This window comes from Cannabis sativa, chromosome 5 (assembly GCF_029168945.1).
Source record: "Cannabis sativa cultivar Pink pepper isolate KNU-18-1 chromosome 5, ASM2916894v1, whole genome shotgun sequence".
Lineage (NCBI taxonomy): Eukaryota > Viridiplantae > Streptophyta > Magnoliopsida > Rosales > Cannabaceae > Cannabis > Cannabis sativa.
Genome location: NC_083605.1, coordinates 4,616,907 through 4,623,487, shown reverse-complemented (window position 1 = coordinate 4,623,487; position 6,581 = coordinate 4,616,907).

Here is a 6,581-nt window from a genome sequence, read left to right as displayed (position 1 = left end):
GGACCGTCGCGAATGCTGACTTTTGTAGTAGTGTGCTAGCAGTAATTTCATCTGATTGAAACTTTCGTTTGATGCAACCTTTGGCCAACCACCCAGAAACTTTCGTCTGATTGAAACATTTGTCTGATGCGACCTTCGACCAACCACCCTGCAACAATCGTCTGATTGAAACTTTTTTCTGATGCAACCATCGCGAAACCATGCAGCAACCACCCTGCAACCATCGTCTGATTGTGTAAGTTATAGTGTAAGAGGTATTTTGGTAATTAAAATCACATAAAAGGTATAAATATTGTCTATACTTTATGGAAGTATTTTGTAAATAAAATGTCAATTTATATTCTTAATGTAATAATTCCTACGTATTATCCATATAAAACTTTAAAAGGAGAAATTTTCCATATTAAACTAGCTCCGAAACAATCAAAGAATGTGCAAGTCACAGTTTCAAAAGGATAGTTGCAAAGGGTACAACCTAGGGTAGGAATAATTTTCCTAAAATAAGATTAGAGGAAGATGAGAGGATATGATGGAAAACTCTCCAAATAAAGTGTTTAATTTTAGGAGGAATTTGAAGACTCCAAAGTGTTGTCCACATTTCTTAATAAAAGAGGAGTTTGAGGAGGAGGGAGGGAGTGATCAACCGATAGCGGGGTGGTATGGATCTGATGCTTGTCATGTGTTACACAAATAGATTGAAAAAGTAAAGAACACGCAGATTCATTATAGAGGTTCGACCTTCTTTGATAACGAGTAATGACCTACTCCCTTTTTAGTTATATTAATACAAAGGGTTAATACTATTCAGATCACTATAGGTGGGATCTGATATAGCACCCTTAAGAATACAAAGTATGAATTGGGATTAAAAAATGTCAAGTGATGAGAGTGCTTGTGTGGGCGTGTGAGAGAAAGTGAAGAAAAGGAGAGTTATCAGACTTAGGCTTAGAGCTTGGAGGCTAGTATCACACTTAAATTGAACTTAGGATTTCTAGGTTAGAGTTAAGACTTTTATATAGGAAGTCTACCAAAATGCCCTTGAACATAGATATTATTCAGTTATTCTATTAGGCCTTTGGGGCCCAATTCGCAGCCCAAACTATGTCGTCCACGTGTAGAAGTGCACAGAAAACCTTGCAGAGCTTCTCTTGGCCGGCTAGACACCTGCAGGGAGCTGGCTGGTCGGTCATGGTGCAGTCCAGAAGTTGGCCGACCATAGGGTCGGCCAGGGGTGGCCGTCCAACTTCTGTGAGGAAGCTAGTCTGTCACTTGATGCCCGTTTGAGTGTCGGGGTCTCCGTTTGTTGAGGTATTGTCATGTCCTTCCTGTTGGTGAGTTGTACTGCCACGTGGCGCTAATTTTGTCCACGTAAGCACTGCTACGTCAGGAGACAAAAATCGGGATAACAATACCCAGCCTTTTTTTTTATTATTTTTTGAGTCAGCAGCTACCTGTCCCAGTTCAGATGTTAATTAAAAAAATCAATTTCACGTCTTCATTTTCTCTACTCATATTCTCTTTCATTTAGTTATATTATTTAATAATAATAATATATAAATTTGTGTATATATATGTATGTTAGACACAAAATGTTAGTAGTATTGCTAAGAAATTATATTTAGTCTTAATTTAATAATAATGTAATATATATGATTTTCTTAAAATGTTAGCTTAAAAAAGCAAAAAATAAATAGGATGGGTCGGGTCAAATTCGACTCGCTTAATTCAAGTTTGGCTCTGCTTTAGTCCGATTTAAGAGAATTATCATGTTAAATCAAATTACTATTGAGTCGGATCGAGTGGGAGCTAACCTGACCTGATTGTCATTCCTAGGTAAAACATGTCTAAGTGCATGTTAGATAATAATTATATTTTATTAAAAAATTTGCCCTATATCATTTTTTCTATTCTGGTAAATAACTCTCTTAATTTATAATAGCCAAATCTGTTATTAAAAAAAAATGATTTTTAAAATTTGACAGTATTTTCTCATTAAACAAAAATCGAATCTATATCTCATGCATTATACTATCCACCTTATCCTATTAACTCTACCACATGAACTTATTTATTAGATCCCATTTATATCAGACCTCACTTGGTCTTTGGTTTATTAATAATTTATTTATTTTTAATTTGATAATTAGTCAAATCTAATTAATTAATATTAAAATGTGATATAATTTTGTGTTCCAACCAAATATTCAATATCTATTTTTACAGACATGGATTTCCCTACAGTTGAACTCTGTCGGTGGATTCTTTATGGGTCCATACAATTATCTCATCAAAATTTCATCACTTCTTCCCTATGTTCAGACTATTTTGCCCTTTTTAACTTACACGCCGCCACCAACACCAAAGACTTAAACACCAATTTCCTTACTCAGAACACAAAAATAAGAGTAAGGAATATTGAGGGTAAAATTGGACTTCATTGATGTGCTCTGTGGGGAAGCGACGGCCTGCTGTTTGGCTATCTCTACAGCGCTGGATCTGAATGCCAAGTTTGTTATTGTTCAGAGTTATTCCAGAGTAATGATCAATGCGCTCAATGGGCAGGGCCGTCTTAAGGTGATGAGAGGTCTAGGGCGAAATTAATTTAAAACGAGGCCTTTTATTTTAATAAAAATTAAAAATAAATTTTAATTAAATTTTGACACAATATTAATTTTAATTCTTTTATCTCTATGTAATAAATATTTTTTTGCAACGTAAGCTAACTCGATCAAAGTAATATTTAATTACTAAGAACATCTATATTGAAGTGATATATATTTTAGCACATTTGAAAGAAAAAAAATAATGTGTTTAAATTATATACATTTTAAAAAAATAGATAATAAATATAAATCTTATTTATTATTAATATTTTAAAATTAAAAGTACTTTAATATAAGTTATAATATTATTATTTATCACAAATAATTAAAAGTATAAAAAGTGGTGAACGAAAGATTGAACCTTGAACCTCAAATCCATAAAAGCTTCACTTACCATTTGTTTTGCATGTAACTTGTTGAGTTAAGTATTTATATATTATATGTTTTTATATGTATATATATTAATTTTAATTTTTTTCAGGGCCTCCAAATTTGTGGGGCCTGGGACCGAGGCCCCAGCTGCCCCACCCTCTGGCCGGCCCTGTCAATGGGAAGGAGTCCCGTTAGGTCATTGAAAACTACGTCTCATTTTGTAATAGTCACACTTCTTTATCTTCTAATTGTATTTTCTCTAATATTAGCAGAATATGTAATTTTGTCGCCCATAATGTGGTTAAGTGGGCGTTTACCCACAAGTTATTTGGCGATATTTCGCTATCCACCATCCCTTTAAACATTTTATGTAATGACTGTGAAGTCTAACTTTTAATATATTAATCAATTACGCTTTTTTTTCAAAAAAAAAAGGTAAAATTATTTTAATTATATGATTTATAACACTTAATTATATAAATTAATTTTTTGTGATAAAATTTTCTGAATTTTTAAATCTTGTTAAATGTCACAGTAAATATATTATAATATATTTTATTGTACACGTGATAAATTTTTAATGGTTTAACTATTAAATAAAATAAAATTTATTTTAAAACTTTAAAAATTATTTAAAAAATAAAAATAACTTACATTTAAGACATCAATTGATAAATTTTATTAAATAAATTTAACTTTAATTAGAGTACTACATATATACAATTTCAAAATATATAGAATACCAAATAAACATTATTATAAATAGGGTACCAAATACAAAGTATCAATATTTAACCGTATAATCAAAAGTGAATTACATATTATTATTATTATTATAGTGTGAGATTTGAGTGTCCAAATAAAAAATATATGTATCATTACTCATTCCACTATTGAGTGGAATTGTAATTCCATTAGAATGGTACATTAATTATTATACGAGCTTAAAATACAAAGCAAATATTGAAATACAATTTTTCAATATTCCATTCTACCAAACATAATGCACTAAGTTTTCTTTAAAGTATAATATTGGATTGACAAAATTTTGCTAATTAAGTACAAAAATAGGTCGTACATTCTATTTTGTCAACCTTCGATTTAGCAAAGTCAATTAAACTACTTACTTTTTTTTAACAATACTTTCCTTTTTAAAATTTTTGTTACAATTAATAAAACCAGGAAACAAATAACCAGTACTACTTCATATCTACGAAATATGTGTTTCCATTCTTGTGATGTTAGTCTCTTATGCAATTTAACATTCCCATTAATAATGTATCCAATTAATAATGATTGGTGCACTAAAATTTTAATCATCAACATGACATGTGCTATCTAAGATCGACCGGTCTTGAGAATATATAGACTTAAGGCGAATTAGATTTTTAGACCCTTACATTTCAAAGTTATATATTAAAAAATATTAAAAATGAGTGTCATGAGATTCAAACGTATAATATATCATGCACTCTAGCCAACTAAGCTATATATGAATATTTATTGTTTATAATACATTTAATTTTACGTAAATAAAAGCCTAATAAAACTTTTTATTTTTATTTTGGGCACCGAAAAGTATGAGCTCTAGGCACGAGCCTAGCATGCCTATGCCTAAGGCCAGCCCTAGTGCTATCGAGTTTTGATATCTACAGTGTTTGCGAGTAAGCAAACGCTTCACTAATACAAATTAAGAATAGGAGAGATATTGTTATGAAGTTGTAATCGCAAGAAAATACTATTTCAGAGTTGTCATTGTAATTTTGGATACAACATAGTTTAATTCTCTAGTACTTGAAGCGCACGAGATTAAGGGTTGGTTGTGATAAACACTCTTGTTCTAATTATTCATCATTAGTCATATAACATACATATTATAGTGATATTTGCAATGAAATTAATTCTTAAGTTATGTTGAGAGTTATTCCAAAAAAAAAATAGCTCAAATGGTTAAGTTTGTGAAATTTGCTCTTATAAGGTTTAGGTTTGAATTCCACATGCAGCCTACCAATTACTAGTTATAGTTTTTTAATCCATAAGCAAGGTTCGGTGGAGAACTTTTTTTAAGAGTGATTATTCATGTTTTTTAATAGTATGACATAGAGTAAGATTGCGCCAAAAATACTTTTCAATCTCTCAGTTGATACAAAGTAGAGCTATAAATACGGTTTAATCTTTCCCATAATAACTCATATTTTCGTGCCTAAAAAAAAAAGAAAAAATAAATAAAAATCACCCGTTCTGAGAATATGGGTCGGGTCGGGGCAACTGAGAAAGGTGGGCCTAACATGGCAATTTGTGTTGTGTAGGCCCAAATTTCAAACTGGTCCATTTTATTTATTCAAGTCTCAAGTTGTTACTAATTTAATTTTAGTCATAATAAGTATTGTAACTAAAAGCATATTTAGTCACAACAAATTGTGATTTTTGTGACTAATACTTTTAGTCACAACATAAGAATGACATTTTATAATTAGTCACAACTTTTTTACATTTAGTGACAAATTTTATTGTTACTAAAAGTAAGATTTTTTGTAGTGAAATTTTAACCTTAATAATTAAGAAATAAATAAATAAGATAATTACATAAAACACCAATTTTTGTAAAAAATTTATATTTTTACGTTCAAAGTTTTTTTATATATATATTTTTACGGTATTTTATAAAAATACAAGAAAATAACATGAAAGTAACAAGAAAACAACATCAAAACAACATAAAAAATAATATACAAATAACAAAAAATTAACAACAAAATAACAAGAGTACAACAAAAAAAAATATACAAAAAGGTCGTATTTTATGTAAATAAAATTTAAATAACCCTAAACATATTGAAAAATTCAATACAAAGCGTACTTTTGTAATTTTTTTGTTGTTTTCGTTTTTTTTTTTTTGTAAATTATCCCTAAATAAATCTACTACGTACAAACCCTTGGGGCGTTTGATACGAGGATTAGACGTGATGAGAATGAAAATATCAAACTTAAATTAATTTTTAATGACCATGGATCGTATATGTTTTAAAGTGGGTCTCACTTTTTAAATTAAATTGGTAGTAATAATATTTCCCTTCAACGCTAGTTTCATATTTTCTCTAAGTCTACTTTTTTCAATTTTATTCTCTCTAACTCAAACACACATAACAAACACACTATTATGTAGTATTTAGTTAGAAGGAATGAAAACATAACTAGAATAAGAATGACATTCTAATACTTTAAAATGAATAAAATAAAAATTGTTTCATAATTACATTCCATTCTATTTCATTAACCTTAAACCAAACATCATCTTAGTTTCAAAAAATTATAAAAAGACAATTGCTTTTTTGTAAAATGATAAAAAAAAAATCCTATAAGCTCTGGAATTTATATAATTGATTTATTAAGTATAGAATGTGCAATATATGTTTATTCGATACTATTCATGATCATATGCTAAAAATAAGATTGCCCTGTTTACGATTACATTTTTTTTTTTTTTTGAGAAAACGTTACACGATTAAAATAATATCACATCAAAGTAAATTATGAATCATATTATAAAAAAGCGTGAGTGACTAATATCATCATAGTTCTTTTTTTAGGTGATATTATCTTTTA